The following is a 25,094-nucleotide window of genomic DNA, read 5'->3' as shown; positions in this document are numbered from 1 at the left end:
AAGAATTATTTCGGTGATTAATTAATGCTAAACTAGTCTCGGCGGTTATTTGACGGGTTGAATTATTTCACTAACTACACTGCGTGAATGAAGATTCGTGTCCCGAGAAGGTTATTTGGAGTAAATCGTTATAATCAAGTGAATTTTCTACTCTATTGTCATGTGAAACACAAGTCAAGTGCTAGGATAATCTTTTCTCCCTGACGATGGCTGGCTTTGTCTAGCCGAAACATCCAAAAATTTCAAAAAGTAAAATTTGTAACTTTATGTCCTCGACGACGTTTTAAGCATGCCTTGGTACCGTATACAATGCGTTATCAAAGAATACACCCGCAGCCGTAGAAACACTCGGATATACCACGAAAACCTCGCGTTTCGTCGTTACGAGCTTATCGACAACGTTCGACGATCGCTGCGACTCAATACAGCGTAATTATTCATTATTCATCAGTGTCGCCGACCGTCGCTTACGGCACGAATGGAAACCATGACCATCCTCGGATCTAGCGTCGCTATGGTTTCGACGTTGGTCGGAATACGGTTTTGAAATAATGGGTAATACGTTTGTTTGATTGTTCACGAAATATAAGGTAGCTCGCATATCGCCACTGCTGCAAAATACTTTGGGGGAAACTTCCACCGAGATAATCTACGACCGAAACACGCTGTTACGGTGCGCTTTTGATCCTGCAACGAGCCTGTGACTCACTGCAGTCACTTTGCGTTATACCTATACCTACGCACCTACGTCATGGTGTGCGATGTGCTTTGCAGTATATGTATACTAGTCCCACAACCTATTTCTACAACCACCTACGCCGCTTCGTGCGAAAGAAGTATGCGAAGGCATTAACCTATTCGATGGGTTCGAGGAGGGGAAAAACGAGGATAAACCGGACTCCGCCGCTTGCATCCTCGCATTTGTAATATTAGTTACGGTGAATTGGATTTGCCAATTGAAGTAGCGCGCGCGCATGTCCGCCACACTATTTTACTTTCTTTTTTTTTTTTTTTTTTTTTTTTGCTACTTTCCTTACACTCGACTCGATGCCAGGGTATCAATTCTCCGAGAGATGAAATACCGAATAAGCTTTTTTTCCAACGGTTCGCTTCGTCAGCGATATCCATGAAACTTTGCTCATTTCTTACATAAATTCACGGTTATGCTGTTGTTGTCGGTGTCGCGAACTCGTTGGTTCGATTTAACGACTTCGGTTAACTCTATGGTGATCGATTTATACTGTAGCATCGTTTTAGATTGCAAAGAGTATCTGTTGTGAAATTTATTCACTTTGCTACTGATCTTACAATATTTCACGCACGATATTCGCGTATCGATCGATCCGAAAGATTTTTTCAAACATCATCATAATTAATTTCTTCCAAACTTTATCCATCGATGATTATTGTATATATATATACTCACCGAGAACGTTCGTGGAATTTTTCTTTACATAGAAAATATATTCGTAAGGAGAAGAAAAATAATAAAAAAAAAACAAAAAAGAACGTTATCGCTGCGTTGGTCAAGATAACTTTCACACGAGAAAGATACACTGGGCTTGAAGCTTTACAATTTCCAATTTCGAAGTGATAAACCTCCAGCATAGAACTGGAGTCCTCTCTCTTTCTTTCTCTCGTATACGTATATATGTATGTATATACGTGTCAAAGTTGAGAATGGAGTTCTCGGTCGGTCACGTGTTCCAGTAACAAGAGGGAGGATTGGTTAGCTTCTGTTTTCACTTATCCTTCGAAGTTGGACCACCCCCTCCCTCACCCATGCATCTGTAAAACGAACGTGAAGGCTCGTGGTGCTCTTCGAATTGTAATCTCATCAAATCAGCATAACGTTGATCGCTCCCTCTCCCTCTCTCTCTCTCTCTCTCTCTTTTCCTCGAGGGTCGGACACAGTCCGCTTTCGCTCGCGAGGAAATCCACGTTACACCCTACGAAACCTTCCCCCGAGTAACCGCGACCAACGACGAAGAGAGGAGAGGAGAACGAGGACGAAGCGCAGAGTGCAGAGCGAGCCGGTCGGCCAGACCGTGTGCCGTGCGCAACCCGTAGACAACAACCGATATCTCCCCTCTGGTTTTATCCCCTCCCTCCCTCCCTTCCACCCACCCACCCACCCACCCTCACGGCCCGGAGCCCCTCGACCCCGACGCGCTAGCCCGAGGGTGGCGAAACCCATGAATCATCCCCATAGAATCAATACGAGACCCCCTCATAACCGCCAGGTCTACCTACCCACGCATGGGATGATGGAGGAGAGAGAGAGAGAGACAGAGAGAGAGAGAGCACCCTGATGCCCCCGTACTTCGCCATCACCATGAGCCGTCGGGGCGAGGCGCAGCGCTTTGAATTGGGGTGACGCGACCCCTGCCGGGTTTGTCGAGTCGCTGAAGCCCCAGGCCAGGCAAATCAATGTTGTATATAATTCAAGTATTCGACTTTTATACCGACGAATATTTATCATTCTTTTATCATTCTTACCATTAATTGTTATTATTTTTGTCTTGTTCCACCTTCTTTGATTTTTTGTTTTGTCGTAATTTTCTATTTTTTTTTTTTTTTTTTTCTTTCAACGAGCAACGTGTACGAATATTGAATATACGGTATACCTGTATCAAATGTCATACGAATGGCAAGAATTTATCGATGACGCGTTGAAATTTGGATAAAGTATAGAAAAGTCGAGAATTCTTTTTTTTTTTTGTTCCATGTTGAAAGGGGGGATTGTACGCAAATGTCGATTTAGTTTAGTTTAGTTTAGTTTTTTAGTTCGTAGAAGACATTTTTTGTAACGGCGGATTTAGCGAATTTTCATTTTCATAATTAGCGTCGTTTTACATGTACAGTCAGAGAATGGCCGCTTAGCTGGAAAAACCTCGAAATGTTTGGGTATTTGAAAAAAGTCGTAGAAAATTTGAAATTGTCAAAGAATCTTGGTTGTTGATTGCGGAGAAAAATAAAAATGTCGATCTTTTTTCTTTTTTTTTTTTTGTGTTCAAAGTAAAAATTAATCTTTGATATTACACATCGAAAGAGAAAAGCATAAAATAAAGTAAATAAAAGAATTAGGATACTTATTATCTGTAGGACGAAGACAATTTTATGGAAAAACTGCGCCTTCGGTTCTGGACAACCCGGTAATGTCATGCAATAAATTTTTGCAAAAATTAGTCGGCACTTTGACAGAATACCTACCTATATAGAATACGCTGTTTAAAGAAGAAGAAATCAAATTAGAGAAGTCCTGAAATTTGCGGTACCTAATCAATTCCTTTCAAGTATATAAATCACTTCCATGTTTCTTTGATGTCCCAATTATCCTCAGTTTGAGCTAAACCCGTTATACGATTGTAAAATAATCTGTGAGGAGAAATGTCAAAACTTGTTTATAGTACATCTACTTTAAATAAAAACAAAAAAAAACTTGAAAGAAATAGGAAGATTCCAAATCTCAGCGTCTGTTTATGGCCACTTTGCGAAGTCTGTTTATGGTTTAAATTGGACCAAAAATTTTCTCTTCTCACCATATGTCTTAGAACCATATGTCTTAGGCGGCATATTTGTCGAAGGGTCCCTTCTCTAAATCGTAAATCAAGATTAGGCACAATGCGATCGTATTTTCAGCTCTAGTATGGTGTTTTATCGCCTCTTGGGAGTATGTACTTCAAAATCGTCAGGGCGAAAAGCGTACGCTTTTCCCCATTCTCAATCGTTTCGTCAACGGTTTAAGGGGAGGACACACTTAATTGATTGATTATTTATTATATTTCATTATTCGATTTTCATACAAGAAATTGAAATATTCTTGAACGATTTAACAGAATTGGTTGAATATAGTAGGTTTAGTTAAAACTGAGTCTGTAATCACGGTGACTAATCTCTCCACAGTTTTACTAACAACAAGTAAGCGTAGCATATTTGATATAAAAACAACGAAAGCAGCATAATTGATGCATATGGACAAATTACTATTTTCGAATTGTGTAAAAATCGAAACGAAGCCTTTCGATTCCGTACATATATACACAGCGTTTCTATAAATTGTAGTCAAAATAAACTTATATTAAACTTGACAGCTACGGTCTTGCTCGAAAATAATAACTGCAACAAAAAATTACGGGTAATATAGAAAAGCGTAAAGAGATTGACTTCGATCGAGCATTGAGGCGAAATGTGGTAAGATGGGATAACTTTTTTCATAAACAAAACTCTTTTTGTTTCAGATAGAAAGAAGTATCCTGGGTGTAAGACATAGAATATCTGGAACACGAGCAAACAATTCGGTGAGTGATTGATTTTGATAAAACGTCTCGCCTCCCCGACTCGTTCGAACGAGTGTTTCACCGTTGCGAGGACCGATCTTGGTTCACTTTCCTCTACATCGTTTTGTTGAAATTTAACACCAGACCAGAGCGAAGTTGCGTTTCGCCCTCGTTACTACGAGGCTCTCGCTCTGTCGGCGAGGACGGTAATTTACCCGTCAACAAGTGTCCGATACATAATTCCCGGCAAAATATAGGCACCCACCTATCTCCGTAACAACAGATTAGTACCGAACACACACGTTTCACTCACTTAGCACCGACGTAACGACCCGATAATAATATAATACTTAAAATCCGTAACTTGAATCGACCCTCCTGACCTTCCCCTGGGGTTATATTCTGCGCCATCATTTCGAGGCTTCTGAAGTGAGTGTGGAACCGTCCATATCAATTGCTTTCAACCTTTGGATTATACGTACGAGCTTACGGATGATTTTTAGGACTTTATCGAAAAGGATATAAATATCGGCGGACGGGGCGGGGTTGAAATTTCGAATTTGAAAGGTTTCGAAAGCGCCAAATTCCGAATCATTGACAGCGAAACTTAGAGTAAAGAAAGCAAACTTTGACGAAATATCGAAGTCTCGAATGGTCCGAAGCCCGACGCTCAAAGTTCCATCGGATCCAAATCTTACTTATCGGGAAAAACTCAGGTCCGTGAACTTCGTTCATCTTGTCACAACGAGTTGCATCGCCGCTGAAAAAAGGCATCTGCTTACCTTTTTATGTACGTTCACTTTGCGGATCGAGATTTGCCGCAAGTTTTATTTTAATTACACGTTTGCAAATGGCGTTTAATCCCGCAGTGCATCGCTAAGGAGAGATGCAAAATCTGCTGCGATGAAGCAGCAGCAGCCAGCAGCTGCGGTATCGTTTCCCGAATGTGCTGATCTTTGCGTTTTTTAATGCGGCAGCTGACGTTTTAAAAATAGATTTTGTTAAACAACACGATGTGTCGAGTGATGTAGAAACTTTAAACGACTGTTGAACGGCGTTGTATACGGTTGTTTAGCAATACGATATCGAGAAAAAAAAAATGGCAAAAGGTAAGGAAAACTTTGACATCACTTTTCAATGGCTTGTTTATTGTAAAATGGGAGTTTATCGTACGGTTCATTTAATTATTGCTATTATACAACGTAGTAATTTTCGTACCGGTTATTTCTGTCGGAAGAAACGACGAGATGATTTCTACAAATTATAGTTATAACCTGCAGGCATATTTGAAATAGGATTTATCAATTATTACGAAACACATCGAGGAAAGAGGAGGTTCTTCGTCTCAATCCACAGAAGATTGAGACTGCAGGCATTTCGTTTCTATTGACTTTTCAATCGATCAGTTCTAGTCCCCCTCCACCGTCGTCCTTTCATATGGTAGAAGATGAAAAGCAATTTCGTTGCAAATAAAAGCGTTTGCTGGAGTGAAAAAGGAAGAAAATGGTCGCAAGGCTTTCGTCGTATATATATATATATTAGAAAAGGAAAAAATTTGAAAAAAAAAACGCGCAGAGTGGGAAAATTTTTATTACCAGTATAAGAAGAAACAGAAAAAACTAAAGTTACATGTAAACTGCTGCTCGGTAAACATGAAACAACTTTATCTCCGAAGCTTTTTTCTTTGTATGCCACGCTTAATACACTTGTATCGGTTAATCGGTCAAAGTGGTTGACCGACTTATACATATGTATATGTGTAAAAGAAAAAGCAACATCGTCAATAAATAAAAAAAAATACATGTATACTCGTTGCTGGATGACTCAAATTCTGTTAATTATACTGTTACTTACATACCGGCTGTAATAACGCGATATAAAAAAATTCCATATCAAGAAATTATTTTTCCGCTACGTTTCGTTAATATTGTCGAAAAAATCTCAATTTAGAAACGATAATTCGGAAATCGGCGAAGTATGAAAATAATCGACAAATTAGGCTGGTGATGTAAACCTAAAAAAGGTATTTATAAAATCAAAACTTTTTACATTTCGTAATAATCTGGAATTAAAATTTTTCGACTCAAAATCGAAATTTACTTTTATTTTTCATAGTTGCTTTTAACTGGTGTTTCTTTGTTCGGGCTAAATTTATCTTGCATGTTGTAAAGGTATAACGTAAGCAAGTCTTTTCACCGTTAAACTCGAGCTCGTGTCATTGTCGTTATTATTGTGAGTAACCTGTCACCGAGTTAGTAACTTCATTTCATTCCTTACCATTACATTCCATTCCATTCCAGACTGTTCTATTATATATATTATTTTCACTTCCATTCTAATACACACAATGTCAAAAGACAGCGAATGCAATGCGCGCCGTTGTAGTTTGTCAAATATCATGAATGGGAAAGCCTTTTTGATATTCTTTGTAGCTATGACGAGCCGCCGCCGCGCTGGCGTTGTAAACCTGTTTAGTATAAGCGGGAAGGTGTAATGATTGTTTCCGTTTCCTGTATACCCTGCGTATTTACCTACCTACGTGATCGTTTATGCGCCATCGACTGCAGTCTGTGTTATATTATCTAGCCGATGCTTTTTCACTCTCTTTCATAGTCCAAGAAAATGGAGCCTAGAACTTGTGCTAAATCTTTTTTCTCTTCATCTTGTGTTTTAAAATTTTCCATTATATGTACGTATACATATATTTTACAGGTATATACGTTAGTTTTTATTTGAATTTAATTAGCTTCAGAGATCGTGCACTGAGAAAAATATCATTTGTTACGGTGTCTAGAAAAATTCGGTAAAACAAGTATCGTTGAAAGAACTGTTTGAATATTGTTGGAATTAAGAAAAACGGGATACGCGTAAACATTTTACGCTATCGTCGATCCTTTTTTGGTAATTATAACGCAAAATCAGTTTGTGAGGTTTACTCTTTTAGTTAAATAAGGCTTTAACGTCAATTTAATGCTGCACAAGCATTCAATTTTCGCAACAGCGATCGTAATGAGAAAGAATATACAGTAAGAGATACTAGACTTTCCGGTAACAGCTATAAAACTAATTTTCATCTTCTACCTAGAACTATATTTTTCGATTGTGGTAAATAATTAAATATTTAAGGAATGAGCGGTAACCGAAAAAAAAAATATCTCAGTGTTTGGGTAGAACGAAAAAATAAAGTGCGACCTTTGAAACTGCCTCCTTTATTCAAGTATGCGGCAACAGCACGCCATACCGTGAAAATAATAATCATCTTTGAGTCATTCGAGCTTGTAATTGGTTTACGAAGTTGTTGCAGGCATGTGTGTAGAATGAAACTCGAACCTTCCTGTCGCTTCGAATAAACACACGCTCGAACTATGACCTCGTACGTTTGCGCTTCCCTTCTATAGCCGATACTTTACGATAAATACAATCTCATGGTTTCGACCGAGGCAAGCATCGATATTAATACAATAACGTTGAAAATTGATACAACAGCGTGTGATACGCGGAATGTTTTTCCTGTGGTATTTGTCAATTTGGAAATCACGCAATTCGGCCAACAAAATATGTCATGCTAACCTTTTTTCGAATATTTTAGAGCGTTTCTAACTACCGCGTTAATTGTCATCCATTTTTGGCTAATGGTTAATTTTGTCAATGCAGAAAAGGACGCAAAGGCCGAATTGTACGTGCGATTACATGAACGAAAAACACACCAACGCCTTAATGATTAGGTTCAAAAATAATGATTCGCCGTGAAAAATACGAAACCGTGATCGCGATTTTTTATGTCATTGGTTTATTTTTGCGTTTAACCGAAATCTGTTCGTTATTTTTTGTTCTCAATTGTATGTACAATACAGCTGATACGTTGATTTTTGCATTACGACGCATACCTAACCTCTGATATTGGTCAAAATGGACGACATCTAACGCAGTCGGTAAAGAAGGAGCGACTACAGCATCCGCTTAAGCGTAATTATCAACTTTACACTTCGGTGCATCGGAGTTTTCCGAATTTTCCCACGCATACCTCGATCCATGCATAATATGTGTACAAAGATCTAAATTTAATAATTCGCAAACTACGAGTTTCACGAATAGTCGCGTATTTTTCTCTTTTGTTCAATCACTTTTCGTTACATGCACCCTTTTTTTCTTTCGGTATCCCTCCTCAACCTCCTCCCACTTTGCAATTGTTACTTCTCACGAATATTTCGATGTGTAATATGTACGTGTATTATTATTATTATTGTTATTGTTGTTGTTATTATCGTTGTACCATTTATGAATATTATTTCGGTCGTCAGTCGGCCAGAGTTCCGACGGATGTCAGGCACCGTTGTCTCTCTCCCTTCACCCACGCAACGTGAATTTTATTCGGAAGTGGAAGTTTAGTCTTAATAATAAAATAACTCACCCACCAACACCTCGGCGTATTGCGCATAAAATAATTAATCACGCGTTGCCTCGGTGGCAATTACTGCAGCGATTAATCATTGTTTCGCCAATTTTGTTATTTTTCCACCCCGGCTCCAAAGTATTTGGTATTTTTTTTAGTTTTACTGTCCTCCGCGCCCGTGTCGTAATTACCTCAATTGTGAGAAATAAAAACAATTATTTAAACAGATGTTGGATCCGTGATAACGATTTTTTTTTTTAAATTATTTTTCGTAGCATCATTTTTTTTTCTTACGTCAAATCTTTACAAGGAAAATTCGTTTCGTTTCGTTTCTCATAGCAAACTTATCGCTTTGCAGCATATAATTGTTACGCTCAAATTAAGTCTACGGGAAACGTTTAATTATTTATTTACAGCTGTAAGGATTATTGTTATCATCCGGTTAGTTGAATCGAGTGAGTTTGACTCTTCGCACGTAGGAAGAATTTTTCTCTTTACAAATTGAATAAAAGTAAACTGTTCTACGGTGGTATTGTATGATATCCCATCTTCTTGAAGATTTATCAGTATCAAGTCTTCATTTAAATTATCATGTTATAAGTACATCGCGCAGCTGTTAATATTTTCCGCTCCACGGTGCAGATCCTTCGTTATAAACAGTTTACTCGTGCCAACTAATATAATTCATACAACATGTACTCTAATGTCACGGTATGGTTTATCATACGTACGACGTGCTTCGCTTGTTTCTTCCACTTGTACAAGAGACTGAGATTGTTATTAAATTAATCACAAGTTTCTCCTCGTCCTGTATTAAAGCGAATTAAAAACGTGTGAATATAGTAAAAAAAAAACGAAACGAATGAGCGAGTAGTTTCTATATTAGGTTCGAAGCAATTAGTTTTCTGTTGCAGTTGGTTTATCAGGTCCTAATTTGTTCACGTTGTCGACATTTTCTTTTCCCTTCTCATTTTGGCTCTTCCATTCATTTTTAGCCGGACAATTGCTGTTGTTCATAACGTACAAACGTTTCCGGTAATTATAGATTGTCGTGGGGGGGGGATATTTTTAATGCCTTTGTGATATCGTTATCAGTTCACATTTCGGTGACACTCGAGTGATTGTCAGACGTGTTTACGGTTGAAAAGGTTTCGACTGTTTTCCCACCACCATATGTCGTCGTCATATCGCGTCGCACGCTTGGATTGAATTTTTATTTTGAGTATTTTCGTCAACCACCAGACGGCAAGATTATACGCGTGATTTCCGAAGACGAAGTTGAGGTGCGGAAATGAAATATTGAAACAAAAATCACTATCGTCAAATTTTAGACGTTGCGTGACTTTTGAAATTTTTTTTTTTTTTTTTCCTGCAAAATATGCTCAAAGAAAATACACTCATCTCTACGCAACTTTGTTCAGCTCAATTTGTAACCGCGAGGTACGCATGCTTCGAACGCGTGCTAACGATCTTTAAATCACGCGCGATGAAACGTAGGCGTTTATCCATTCGTTCATTCATTCATTCATTCATTCATTCATTCATTCATTCGTTCGTCTGGGTAATAGTGCGTAATGGCTAATGGTAATTACCTGGTATGCGTACTCGAACCGTGACTATCGTAGCTAAGAACCGTTGACTTCTGCTACTGCTTCCGCTGCAGGCGATATAAGGCACAAGGTTGGGTTGGACCGTTAGACGGAGTTTTTTTTTTTTATACCGAACAAGGTCTCGAGTTAATATATCGAGCTAGTTGAAGGTAATTTTATGCAGTCATTGATTTGCTTCACATTATCGATACAGGAATTTGAACGAATTCAATACTTTTAACTTTTAACTTACTTTTGCGGAAGACAAGCTTATGTAATTTGCAAATTCGGATCAGGAGTGAAAAACTGTCTAATCTACGAATAACTCGGTCGTTTTCATTTTTTTTTCATTCAAGCGTCTTAGATGCGAAATTTAATTATTATTTGTATATACTCCGAATGAAGATGCAGATTTTAGTCTTTTGATCGTTACGTGCAATACGTGACGTCATGTTTTATTGTTAACTGTTTCTGAATTGGATGGAAAAAGAGATGGGGAAAAAAATTCTAAGCAATACTTTTGTAACTATCGTTGAACGACTGACTAAACGTTCTAGTAATTGTGTTTTCACTCGTATTCGGCAAATTAACTCCTCGGTTATAATGAACTACAGAAAAAAAAAAACTTGTTATTCAATATTCCTTTTGTACCTGTAATTTTTTAATTTTTTTTCTCTACTGTCTTTAATGCCTTACTTGTTCACATCTTACAAATATCGTCGTTCGCTGTTTTTGACAATTTTCGCTTCAACAATCATCGCGAGAGGTTAAAACTTGTTGTTCAAGCGACCTAGATAGCAGATGGTACAAAAATAATAATGACACTTTTCTATACAAATTTGAAAAACGTGAAGGTTTTTACAAAATTAGAAACAGTTCCGTCACAGGATGAGAACAACTTTGACAAGCACGAAACATTGAAATTATGAGGATACTGTATCCAGTTTTTTACCGGCCGAGCAAAAAGTCACTGGTCATTTATTATCAGACCCGTCGCATTGTTGACCAGAAAGAGTCGCCACGTGCAATATGTCCGATTAAAAAAAAAAGGGGGGCAGGAAAGTGTCCGCAACTGGAAAGAAAAAGCTTTCTTTTAACGCCAAAATAGAAACGTAAAAAAATGTACTCCTATAATTGCCAGAATTATATAATTTCTGTCATTCTTCTTCGCGTACATTCATTCGCATGCGGTGTCGAATCTAGAATCGCACTTCATCCGCAGTATATTCGTAACTTTTGCGCAGCATGTGCGAAAAGGCTCTGAGAAATGGTTAATAAACACGAAAATGAGTAATCGCGGCATTTAACTCGGTCGGTAAAGACCGACTGCGTAGCGTCCTCTTAAGGCTGCTCATACGTATATCTGGCAACCGATTCACGCCCGTGACATTCGCCGGTTCATGGCCATGGTACAGATAATTGTCAACGGCGTGCTAATCGCGTATATATTTATAACATGCAGGCGAGAGAACTGCAAAATCGAGCCACAGCACTCGGTATCTCTCCCTCTCTCTCCCTCTTTCTCTTTATCCTCCGCGTTATGCGGGATGCTTTCACGCGGACGATTCTTCCCCGAGTCATTACATATCGTGTAGGGTGGAGCTTCCGTTTCCGGCGACGAACGTGCGGCCGGACACACCGACTCATCTCGCTCCCAATAAGCCCGGTATTAATCGTAAACGTAATTTTAATCGTAATTGCAGTCTTGCGTCTTGATTGGAATCGGGAGCGTTTCGACGACGAGAGGATGAGTAGTTTCTTATTCACGTCCGTTAAACCCCTTCGGGTTACGGGTTACGGGTTACTTTACGTTACGTTTACGGCGCGGCTTTCGTTCCTTCGTTCGTAACGCGACCCCTCCTTCTCCCCTGGCGGGTTGTTTCAATCTCTGCATGTCTAATCGCGTGGGACTACCGCCTTTGTCGCTTATTAACCACTTTATTAATTTAAGCCGGATTATGCCCCGAGGAACCCCCGACCTTCTTCTTCTTGTTGCGCCGCCACTTCCATTGTCCTATTAAATCGGAACATCTTTTAGATCAGCGTTAAAGCCTTGCGATCTTCGCCCTCTTCTTGTCGACGGGGATTTTTTCGTCTCTTTTTTTTTACTTCTTTTTTTTTTTTTTTTTTTTTAATTCACTCTCTTACGATTAATTACAGCTTCGCATCAACGCTTCAACCGCTCTTTTGTAAGCTTTCGGGTTAAGGTCTCCCGTCTGTCAAAATTATGTTCATTTCTATCTCCTTTCTGATTTTTTTCGGTCTAAGTTGCGATCTTTATTGAATGTAAATTTATTCATTTTTTTTTATCGATGTCGTCCGCTTACTCTCGATGAATTACATGCATATAAAATAGCCATGCATAAAAATAGACACACACACACAGACACAAAACGAATTAATTCAGTCTTCTCCGTAGCAAAATACCGTGCAAAAAACAAATTTCACGATTGCAATCAATACTTCAATTACAATTGATGATTCATCTGTCTTGCTTACAAAGATAGACATCAAAATAATCAGAATTACTAAAAAAAAAAAAAAATAATAATTATCAATTGGTTAAATAATGAATAAGAAATTACTGTCCTGTCTGTCCAATTTGATTTTGGTTGGAATATTTTTGGTTTCGGTGACAGAAGTGACGTAATTTCTTTCATAATTTTCAAAAATGTCGCTATCGCAGTGAGTGTCAGACCCTAGTCGAATTGACGTGTAATGCACCATATATATATAAAAAGGAAATCTGTCTGCGTAAATTAGCAATCAACGCGCTTTACCTCGTTTTAATTTGCCTTTTTTTGTTTTTTGTACTTTTAAATACTCCGCGTATAAATTGTAAGCAGGTTTCTTATCTCTGATGCATAAACATATATTATATGTTATTATATATATATCTATATAGGTGTGTGTATAATACGAAACACTTTAAAAAAGTCGTCGACCTCCAGTTTATTCATACATATATATGTATACATGTATAATTGAACCGGTAAATAGATTACGAATTATATAATAACTGCGGAGTCGTTTTATAAGTCTGTTAATAACGAACAACTAGAACTTAGATTTTCGATTCGACTTTTATTAATCCTTGCTAATATTCTTCATCGGTCCAAATTTGCGTATCAGTTGTACGAAAATTCGTGAAATTCATTGAAAATAAAAAAAAAAAATGCAACAAGAGGAGTAATTTATAGATTTTTATAACCGTTCGCTAGAAGAAAATTCTTATAATAACCAATTACGTGAAATGCCGGGCAGATATAACGTCCCGAATTTATATTTATAGGTGTAATTTACGACCGGGGATAATATTATACGTTAATCGTGAATGTGAAATCAATGTCGTAGCGCCTAACTGGTAGTTGAGTAGTTTTCGGGCTTGCAACCAGGAAATGCTAATTTCACACTCATCTTCCTGTAACTGATATTGTATACCGTGAAAATGATGATTCACTGGTCTCGCAATACTCGACGGTCAAGAATCCGAATCGCGACTCATTTTATCGATACGAATTTCGGCGTATTTAATAAACGATGATTGTGCCGCCTCTGTTTCACTCGCTGATTTCATCCAATCGGTGATTTGTCAACTTCGTTTGACGGTTTTTGTTCTTCCTTTCTGTTAACATCATATTTCAATGTTTTATTATTTCTGGTTACGATATACTTAACGACATTTTTTTATCCAGTTTTTTTTCCTTTTTTTCTTGATTCATTCGAATAAAAATAGTCGTTGAATTTATTTTGACACTGATGTCGAGATTTCACCGTCTTCTTTGTTATTTTTGTTACATACGGGGGAAAAAAATGATGAAACTCGTTTAATTGCGGGCTTAGATTAACGTTGCACTGAAATTGTCGAAAAAGATGAAAACGGATCCGTTTCTCAATCGTCACAATTCTAACAAGATTCCTGTTTATTAATATCATAATTAATCATTTTTACTTTGCATCAACTCGATTTTACGCACCGATCAAATTCTCGCACGAAAAACTTATCGGCAAACTGCGTGAAATTAAATTCTTGAATCGGTATTATATCCGTAGCCTCGATCTGCCGTACAAGATATAAGTAGAAAAAGAAAAGAAAAAACAAAAATCGAGTGCGAAGAATGAATGAAAAGATTGAAATTGTCGTTGGCGAAAAAAGAAGTAAAATAAAATAAATAAAACAAAAGATACCGCAGAAAAATATCGGCAATTGAGCCGTGAATGAACTCGTCATATCGACACATATATGTATATATATATGTATGAAATGACGTAATTTTACCTGAACAAATGAATCTAAATGAATATATATATATATATATATATACGTATAAATGCGACAAGCTGGCTCAGAAGAGATATAATAACCGTTTCGCTGTTACACGTACACCGTGTGTATTACTGTGGAGGAGTCTGCAATTTCAACAAAATTTCGTATTCAATGCGTCGTTACAAGTACCGCCGACTTTCGTACCATTGCCGGTAAAAATGGTTATGTGGAATTTTGATAAAACGTTGTGAAAACATATCGACAGCATTTACGATACGTATTATTTACCGTAGATTGCTAACCGAGTCGTTTCTTCGATATTGATTTCAAACTGACTGACTCATTGCAAAAATTCGCCAGCCTGTTATTTAATTTACGACCAACTAGCTCGTAATTCACGTTGACTTTTTGTTCTCGTACATTTAAATGTACTACGCTATTTTTGCGATAAGAGAAAGGCTTGCCAGCATGTTGTGCTCGGTGCTGGCGAACTCCCGGTGCGCTGTCTCATTTTCAATGATAACAAATTTCCGGCAGTTATATATATATATATATACATATGTAATATGTATGCATATGATACTATGTACAAACTTCTGGGATGTACAAACTCGTATCGTTCGGCGTGTCCGTCATTCCCTTGCGTTTAAATAATACGCGATGCGTTGTTTGTACATTTTATATATATATGTGTGTGTGTGTGTGTGTGTGATTAAACTTATTATACATAGTTTAACGTCCGCAGTATAATTATGACGCGATGGAACTCGAACCGAGATTCTCCGTGAGGAGGCTTCCGGGTTTATTTTCGTCGTGAGAGGGACAAAGAGAAAGTGAAAAGATAAAAGAAATAGAAAAGAAAAAAGAAAGAAAGAAGAAGGAAATATCGATATCCTATCGTGTACCCAGCTCTACCGACAAGAGATAGCCTTCTAGGAAGGTTTCTCAAATTCGTTTCTCGAAGTTTATAAATATATAATATCCTGCAACGCGCTCCTATCTCCGTGATCGGCTCGTAACGCGGCAGGTCGACATCTGCACGTATACCTGTTCTATGATTTATCTGTACTTGAGGGGGAAAAGAAACAAAACAAAAAAAAAAAAAACTGAGAACGCGGATGCCGCTAGATAAAATTCCATTCTTTCCTCCAATTTTATGTAGAATATTATAGATTTTTTATTATGCTTCGCGTATGTATTTATGTTTACGTAATGTACAATCGGAGTCGCCACGGATTGTGGAAAACTGGGAAAGGTGGAAAGTTTCCGAGTTACGTTGCCGATTGGTTGAAAGAAGAAGCAATATAGTAGAATGAAGTTTTCAAATATTGGCTTGTTCTGGCTTGGTTTTATGTAGAACTCGCGTAGAATTTATCTTTTTTTCTACCGACGGCAAATTTAGAAAAAAAACTTTCGTGTAATCGTTAATCTTGGGCTTTATTTTAGACGTAATTTTATGCAAACTGCATCATGAATTATTTTTTCGACTCCATGTAAGGACCATCCCGATACATATTGATTAGAGTTCATTTCGATTTTCGATTAGAGTTTATTATGATTTATTCATTCATTTATTCTATTTATTTTTTTTTTCATTATATTATTTAAGCACAGTATTTTGCAGATTTTTATCCAAACGATACAATAACGTAGCCGTACAAAAAAAAAAAATCGCAGTTACTTGAACTGTAGAATTTAAAATACGAAACCGAAATGTTCTCGTCGAATTCTGTGCTGTACGAGTTTGTGAAAAATCTACACGTGCTTGCACGTGTGATTTTAACATTGTGTATGAATTCTGCGAATCAGCGAGTGCGACGATAAGTTAATATTACGAGTTATATGAAAATCTGTTCGACGCTGTTGACAACGATTATCGTCCACAAGTAGAGGAATTTCAAAGCACATCCAATCGGGTGCATCATATTCGCCAATTAATCGCTCGTACCGCGTACTGTTAGTCATGTATAATATATACATTGATTTGGATATCGTGATCATGGTGTGTATTATAAATAAATGAATTTGGTCGGAGTTGGCCAGCGGTTGAATATTTATTTATTGCGACGTTTCTGCCGGGCAGGGCCGGCCATCTTCTTAATTCGCCATTACGCGAGGAAGTCGTCAAAAAGTCGTAACAAATAAATAGTCAACCACTGGCCAACTCCGAATAAATTCATTTATTTATAATACACGGACGTATAACCTGTTGAAAATATAACGCGGTACGAAATGTAGAGCTATTCCTCCATTTCTTTTTCTTCTTTCGCTATCTCTCTCTCTCTCTCCCTCCCCTCTGCTCTACCATTCTTTGCATCGCTTCCGAGAAGCATGACCAAACGAAGCAAGCTTGACTCGATTCAAACGGTCTACCGACTACGAGTCAGGAATGCTGAAGTTAGATAACGCGTTGACACTGCTGGAATTTTCAGTGCCATTCCTCACGTGCAGACTTTTCACACCTGAACACAGTCGCAGACGACGCAAGCTTCCCAATACCGTGAGTCTAGTTTTTTTTTCTTTCTTTTTTTTTTTAAATTTTAAATTAGTATTATAATTACTGTTATTATTATTATTATTATTATTATTATTATTATTATTATTATTATTATTTAGCAATAATACAGGAGAGTATTTGCGTAATGAGGTCGTTAGATTAATCTTTATCGTCATCAACGTCGAGGGGATGCGAACAAGGTGCGATTTTTGAAACAGACAATTTCGTTTTTCTGTGGCTATTTTTTTATTTTTTTTTTTTTTTAAGTTATCCAAATTTCACTTAAACCCTGGAGATTGTTGACAGAGATTAACGATTATCACTGTGATAACGACGAACCGATCATCTTCATCGGTTTATTTCATTCCAATTGTGATTCATGCATATTATTCACTGTTACGCACAGAAACGAATAAACTGCGTATAATAATTGACGTATCGTTATTATTGTACTACTTTGTTATTTTCATCTTTATTTCATCGCAATGTTACGTTACATAATTAAATGCGCGATTGATTCGTACGCACGCGGAATGAACCAATGCGAAATCATATTAAATGCAGGTTGTCTATTGTTTTTTTTGAATATCCTTAAATCCTGGTAAACAAAAATTGCTACTCAAGTTTCGGAATATTTTGATTTATCATGGAATAGATGACACGATAAATTTTTTTATCGAAACCTGTGAGATTTCATTTGTAATACGCGGTCTTGAGCCTTGAATGAGTTGTTGGAAATTCATTCCGTGCATAAACTGCTGTATAAAATTTTCGATTCAACATTCAACCAATTTATTCTATCATTAAAAATTTATAAGGAAACGAAATTAAGCTTTTAAAATGTTTCAGTTGATTCGTCCCTGAAATTTGTGAAAACAGTCCTGAAATCTAAATTTTTCAACGAATTAGAACACCCTGTAAATATTTCATTCGCAGGGCAAGTTTGAGTGTTGAAATTTTTCTTACTCTTTGATTTCATTTCGTGACGAAAACTAGCGAAGAAAAATATACTCGAATTATTTCATCGGGAGATGCAAAGTTGGAGAAATAAAATAGTGGTACATTAAAAAAATTCTTGCACAAAATATGATCATCGACGTTTCGACGCGCGGAATATTGTTCGCGAATCGGAATGAATCATATTTTGCAGCGTCGTTTCAAATTACGTTCTTTCATACCTAATTTGTTATCCAAACGATGCAATCACCGCATCGGTCAAGTTCGAGCAGACAAAGTTTAAACTTTATTTACAATTGGTTATAATTTGCAACTCAGCTGCTTACCTTCGTCGAGTTTATTCCATCATATATTATATTATATATATATATTGTGCGGCAAGCAATGCGTTGCACTTTCGACTTTTTGCCGACGATTTCAGTTTGCTTTAAACAACGTTAACGAGCATTTCCTTGCACTTTTGTGTGGCATGTATAGGGTATGTTTATTCAATATGTGGGTATATACGTATGCACGTCGCGTCGTTGCGACTCTACGTATGAAATATATGAGTCATTCCATTCGGCACGGTGAAAAGTCACACGTATGCATACGTGCAACGATCTATGGGCGTGCGACATTTACGCGTTTCGAGAAAAATGACTGTACGTATAAATCACTATTTGCGAATTCGAAATGTTCGATAAAAATAACAATAAAAATAATTTTTCCGCCTAAGATAATATCGTCATCTATATGCGTGCGTAAACTTTTAACTCGAATCAATAATCAATTCACGACAAAGATGATGAATCGTTGTATAATATTGTACGATTCTTGTACAACGACACGCACACGCAATGCAAAATGTGTATGTATAATGATATTTGCGACGCATTATGCGAGAGTGTTGACAATTTTTTAACGACGATAACGAGTCAGGCATGCATAACGTACAATAATTTGTAATACGGTGCATTGGCACACGCTTCGAATTCCGTGAACGTCCGCGCGATGATAAACCTCGTTATCGTTGATTAACTGCGCAATTTGTTGTTACTAAAAAAATGTTTCGTGAGCAATGTTTCGTACGTACGTTCGGCTTTGACTCGGGATCATATTGCGTGCTCTCCTCAAGTTATTATCACTTGCGAGATAGAAAACTTGCCAATTTCCGCGTCATTTGGTCCTCACGTCTGCAAGTATTAATTTAACTATACAACGATGTGTTTGTAATACATCAATCATTTCCCAGATTCCTATCGTTATTATTTACAGATGTTACTTTTGAAACGGTAAAAGATTCATAAAATGTAATGGTCATTGGTTTTGAATGTCGGTGGTGAGTTTGTTCTTTTTTTTCTTTTTTTCTTTTTCCATCGGTTGTCTTCTTCTCTTTTTGATTCTCGTTTCAAATTTCGTATCCGATGAAGAGTTTAAGCTCGTTAAATCGTATACTTGTAAATTTAAGTCGCGTAATCCGTTAATGATACGGCGATATCTGTCTTACATTTGCGCTAACGAAAGAGACGTTGAATAATTACGGACTACTCGTAAGCGTATACGCATTATACATGTGTACGTGTATAAGGTTTTTATCTGAATTTCCGGAATTTAATATAATATCTAGGTATGAGTGTGACGTGTATACATACCGCAAGCTACTGATTCTCATTAAACGTTGCCTCTCTTACTTGAGACACGTGTAAAGTCGTACGTTATTTAATATTTCTTACACACAGTATCGAAACGATTTACGATTGGATGAAAAATAATTCTCTTTTCGCTGCGATGTGCGGTTGACTCGCGTTTTATACAACAGGAGTATTAATACGTATTGTCCGTATTACGAAGAATGATAAGTGAGTTCAGTAGGTTTGTTACAACGTGATAGTCCCCCTTCTCTTTCTTCGCCACTAACCGAAGTCTCTCGTGCTCAGTCACGAAATCTGGAAGAATTGACTTATATACGGTACACAACATAATCCTGGACAAACGTCGTCGTGGAAGAAAATTTAGAATTTAGCTGACAGTGAGACAACTCGGTCAACCTTTTATTTTTATTACAATGAATTTAATAGATGATTTTCTTGTTGGCTGCTATTTCGAAATGTTAATTCTCTCAACCATTGTTTTCAAAATTATGATGTTTTTTTCTTTTTCGTTTACAATTCATACAAATAAATGAAACAAAAGAAGAAGAATATCCAGATAAAGATCATAAATAAGCAACGCATCTTTTTTTCTCGAATCGAAGAATGAGAATAAAATATCTCGAAATCTGTTAAATATTACTTTTTTTTTGTTAGAATGTTGAAATTGCAACACCGTGTAATTTTCACTTTTATTTATTTATTCATTTGTTTTCACAACCGATTCAGATTGCAATAATCCACGGTGTTGAACGTTGGTCAAGTTGGCATTGAATGCCTCTTAGATATATATACATACACGAAGACCGTTGGTGTCCGGTTTAAAAATCGACCAGTCAAAACGAAATAAAAATATAGACACGGGCGTAACTGAGAAACCAGTTTCTTCCACGGGGTATATTTTGTGATGAGAAAAGAATGCGGTTGTGTCTCGAGGATTCTGCCGCGTATATGTTATATACGTATATCACATATCCATGGTCTACACATGTTATATTGTTGCAGGTATTCATAGAATTATAATAAGGACAAAAGCTCGTATCGTCAAGCTCACTTTCGCAGTAACGCGTTGTTTCACATGCAACGTTTTCTCCGCTGCGCATAATCACGGTTGTAAACGTTGCTTCGTAAACTTTGTACCCTTGTACCTTGTACCTACTTAGTAATTATTTACGTTTATTTAATTCTTTGAAGGAAAAAAAATATACATCCGCAATCAGCGTATAAATAGATTCGTCTTGTTCATCTTATTTTTTTATTTAACTTGTACGTGTGTCTTTTAGCACATTTTTGATTGATCTGTGATTTCAATTTTTTTAACGTCCTTTTGCGGTTACAAATATGCACTCGTTGATAGTTGATCGAATTTCTTCTTTTTTGCTAACGAATGAAACGTAAACGGGGGGCGGGTTTGAAATTCCGTATTTGAAAAGTTCCGAAAGCCCCAAATTACGAATTTTTTGGTGGCGAAACTTGAAGTAACAAAATCGAACTTTGACGAAACATCAAAGTTTCGAATAGTCCGAAACCGGATGCTCAAATTCCTGAAAGTGCAAAGTTCCAAAAGGACAAAATACCGATAGGGCGTAATTCGGACAAGTCAAAGTTCGGAAAGTGCGAAAATGAGAAAATTTAGAAAATCTGAATCATGGAAATTTCCAGTGATCGAAGATTTTCAGTTCTGTGAATTTCTGGCTCGGTGAAAACTCACCACTTTGATCTTTCTTTGTTTTGGATTTTTCATATTTTTACGTTCGGAATTCTGGTGATTTTGATTTTCGGTTTTTCTGATTTTCTTACACCCACTACCCTGTGTGAGTATATTTTAACTTGCGGAATTTTACTCTATCGGAACTTTACATTCCGGAACTTTGTTCTGTCGTAATTTGAATTTTTTGAAAAACTTGCATATCGGAACTTTGAACGATCGGGTTTCCAACCGTTCGAAACTCTGTTGTTTCTTCAAAGTTTAATTTCTCTAATTCAAGTTTCGCCACCAAATAATTCGGAATTGGACTCTCTCAAAACTCTACAAATTCGGAACTCCAACTCCGTCCGTTCCACATATTATGCAAATGATTCGGGTAAAATTTCAAGCAGTCGTGAGGTGAGCCACTCGTACACACTTCGTCCGTCTTTTTTCTGCAATTTCTTCTTTACAATTAGACGTGAATGTGAATCTATACACACCAGTCTACCCATTTCGTCAAGTGATACAAAATTCCTCATCAATTGGACGGAGAGGATATCGAGGGAGAAAGGGAAAGACGCGGGTGGGTCACGGTTCGAAGGGCCGCGCCCTAAGATCGCCGCGTTTTTGCCGCTCTCCCCTATCCCTTCTCCCTTCGCCCTTCGCCCTTCTCCCTTCTCCCTTCCTTCGACCCTCGGGAGACCCGGAGGAGCAACGCGCAAGACCCGGGGGGCCGTGGTAGCGAGTCGTGGAGCAAACCTCGCTCTCATTCTTTCGTTGCCCGTCGTAGAGTGAGGACTGATCGTCGAAGAACGAAAAATAGTTAAAAAGAAAAAAAAAAAAAAAAAAAAACAAAAACGAAAACACAGGGGAAGGATATTGTTATACTATTATAGAGGAGTTCGCTCTACATCGGCAAACTGAAAGGCGGGAAAAAAAAAAAAAAGAAACACTAAAACACACCAATAAATAAGAAAAGTAATTAACGCTTTATGGTAAACACGTATACGAGTGCTGCTGCCCAGCATGCCTAAACTGTGTGCAGTTAATGTTGAGTTTGTGTAAAGTTTAGATATTTATTGCAACACTGTATGTCTAATGGAAATTTAATATTCCAACTTATTATTTTAAAGAAGTAGATTTAAACAGAGATAAAGAGAGAAATAAAACGAAGAGGCGAAAAGTTGTAAATTTTTAAACGTATACAGGGATGATATTAAATAACGCGAGTAATTAAAAGTACGATCGTGTAATAAGTAATATATTGCAAGACACGCAGTTTCATATATTATATATGTGACAATAAATTGATCAATTACTTGTCGATCGATCTCATACTTATTACTTAATATATAAATATATGGATTAAGTATTTTAAATAAATTAATTAAATCTGACTAAATAAAATATCGAAGTTATTCCTCGCGATTTATGGATAGATAAATTATATATAAATACGAATTTAAATCCAAGTGTACAATTAAAACCAAAATCGCACGCGATTTGTGTTATTATTATTATCATTATTTTTTATTATTAACGCGGTGCGCGTTAAAAATATTACATTCGGTGAAAATATAATAAACACAAAGTAACAAACAAGAATACAAATCTATAATCCACGCGTAGACAAGAATATCTGTCTTCTTTCTCGCGAATTCGTGATTATAACAAATTGTACGTGTGTGTGTGTGTGTGTGTGTGTGTGTGTGTGTGTGTATGTATATATATTTAAACATAGTTAAAAAAATACAAGAAGAAGGAAATAACCTGTAGGGGGAAAAAAAGAGTAGCGGTGATTCACCGATTATCAAACCGACGAAGGAACGACACGCAAGACGAAGATTGGCAGCAGCGGCAACAGCAACGTAGCGTATACCTAGTAGGTGCATACACACATATATGTATACAGATAAAGAAAATCCTGGGAGAGGACGAGGAGAGGCGCGTCGCTTCGTCGCTTCTCGTCGCTGCTCGTCGCTGCTCGTCGGGCGAGTCATTCGGTAGTTCGTGAATCCGTCGGACGGCGTCGTCGTCGTCGTTCCCCTTCGTTCGAAAATTGTAAGGAGGAGAGTCCGAACCGGCACCGGCACCGGTTTGCGGCTTGTCGGCAGCAGTTAGTTGCCCGCGCGTTACCGAGCCGAGTGCACCCGAGAAGAACTTTCGTCTCTGTTTCTCTGTGTCTTTCCCCCCCCCGACCCTCTGTGCGCGCGTGTGTGTGTGATATAGAATCGTCTTACCGCCCTAGAATAGAGAGAGAGAGAGAGAGAGAAGTCAGAACGATAAAAGGAGGATAAGTGCGTACAATTGATACTACGTTACACTCGACGATTTCTTGTACATACCCTCTTTTTTTTTTTTTTTTGTATACTTTTCGAGTATATCGTTGTTGAATTTTGTAACGGTGTGATTTTTTTTTTTTTTTATTTTCCCCCATTAACTTACTCAGATATCGTTTCGTGTCTACGATGAGGGAAGGAGGAGAAGGTTTATTCCAGGTTTATGTAAAAGCTTTACGTATACTTTGTGGGTGATGCGATTTGAAAACCAAAAAATTTTTTTTTTGATTTTTCTTCCAATATCCTTTTCGTTCCTCCGACAACCCCTTCGTTTCGACAGCTTTCTCACAAGTGAATTCATCCAAGAATCGCGACGAGCGGATTTGTACGCTTCTCGTCGTTATTCATACTCGTTTGTTTCGTCGCAACGTTTAAATCGTTATCGTTTCTCTTTGCGTCGATCGTGTATTTTCTGTGCTCTGTGTGCGTGTGACTGCGGCAGAGGCGATTCTGTACCGATATAATTGGAAAATGGATGGAATAATTTAACCGGAATTAGTATAACGCGTATATTTCATTCAAGGTTTCGTCGCCCTGACAAAGTCCGCTCGTGGATCGGGTAAATCCGATCGATTTTCCAGGTGTTTCTAGCACTCGTTTGTCCCACCGTGTGTGCGTGTAATTGCGTATTATACCCTCGATCGAAATGTCGTCTAGCTGGGCGGCATTTGTATCGAATCTGCCGACTCTCGTCTCGCCGTTTCGTTCTTGCAACGCGGTCTGCTAAAGCTGCTTCAACTATTCCTTGGTGGGTTTCCAAACGGCAGTTTCGACGCGTCGATTTTTCACTTAACGGTGATCGCATCGGAATTTCGTTGGTGCCGATTTCACACGATATTGAAGTTTGTAACGTTATCTTAACGAAATATTGGGGAAGAATAAAAAAATCGCTATTTTCTTATTTTTAAAATTACTCTGAAGGAAGGAAGATTACAAAATACGAATGTTTTTTTTTTTTCTTCTTCGTTTTGTTTTGTTACGGTTTAATGAATTTCGAATAATTCCTAAATCACGGAGCAACGGTTTTTTCACAGCTCGAACCGTTGCGATAACGTTGTTAACTTCAACACGGTGATTTTACGATGTTTTCATTGATCGTCTTTTTCTTCTTTTCTTTTTTCTACTCGATTAAACGCGAATAGCTTCCGTTCCGTTCAATTCTACCAAACCTCATATAGTATATGTAACCTGTTCCTCCTTTTTTTTTTTTTTTTTTTAATATTTCAATGAACTGTAATTTATTCTTACTTTTTACGTACTTACTTTGGTTCGCCGATGCAAACCGTAGCAGAAAGTAACGGATAATTAGATTTGTAAAAAGTATGAAAAAACTGATAAAAAGAAGACAAGTTGAAGCAACTATTGGCTGGGGGTGACCGTTGCTATCGGCTTTTCTTCTTCGCCTTACTTACTTAAGGATTTTACTTGTGCGCGTATGAACTCGTATCGCG

General features: G+C 37.5%; 1 protein-coding gene across 4 annotated transcripts in view; it reads left to right on the top strand.

Annotated features, from left to right (window-relative positions):
• LOC124301127 (A-kinase anchor protein 200-like) overlaps positions 1–25,094 on the top strand; it is a 108,271-nt gene that overhangs the window by 28,610 nt on the left and 54,567 nt on the right. The window contains exon 2 of one of the 4 annotated variants that reach the window (XM_046755850.1): positions 4,242–4,301. The gene's annotated coding sequence lies outside the window, so the exon portion shown is untranslated. Of the gene's footprint in view, positions 1–4,241; positions 4,302–23,167; positions 23,187–23,423; positions 23,602–25,094 lie in introns of those variants that run through there. The other 3 variants (XM_046755851.1, XM_046755849.1, XM_046755852.1) reach the window with 3 other exon arrangements.

This window comes from Neodiprion virginianus, chromosome 3, assembly GCF_021901495.1.
Source record: "Neodiprion virginianus isolate iyNeoVirg1 chromosome 3, iyNeoVirg1.1, whole genome shotgun sequence".
Classification (NCBI taxonomy): Eukaryota; Metazoa; Arthropoda; class Insecta; order Hymenoptera; family Diprionidae; genus Neodiprion; species Neodiprion virginianus.
The sequence above is the reverse complement of the archived record's forward strand: the minus strand, read 5'-3'. Positions and strand labels throughout refer to the sequence as shown.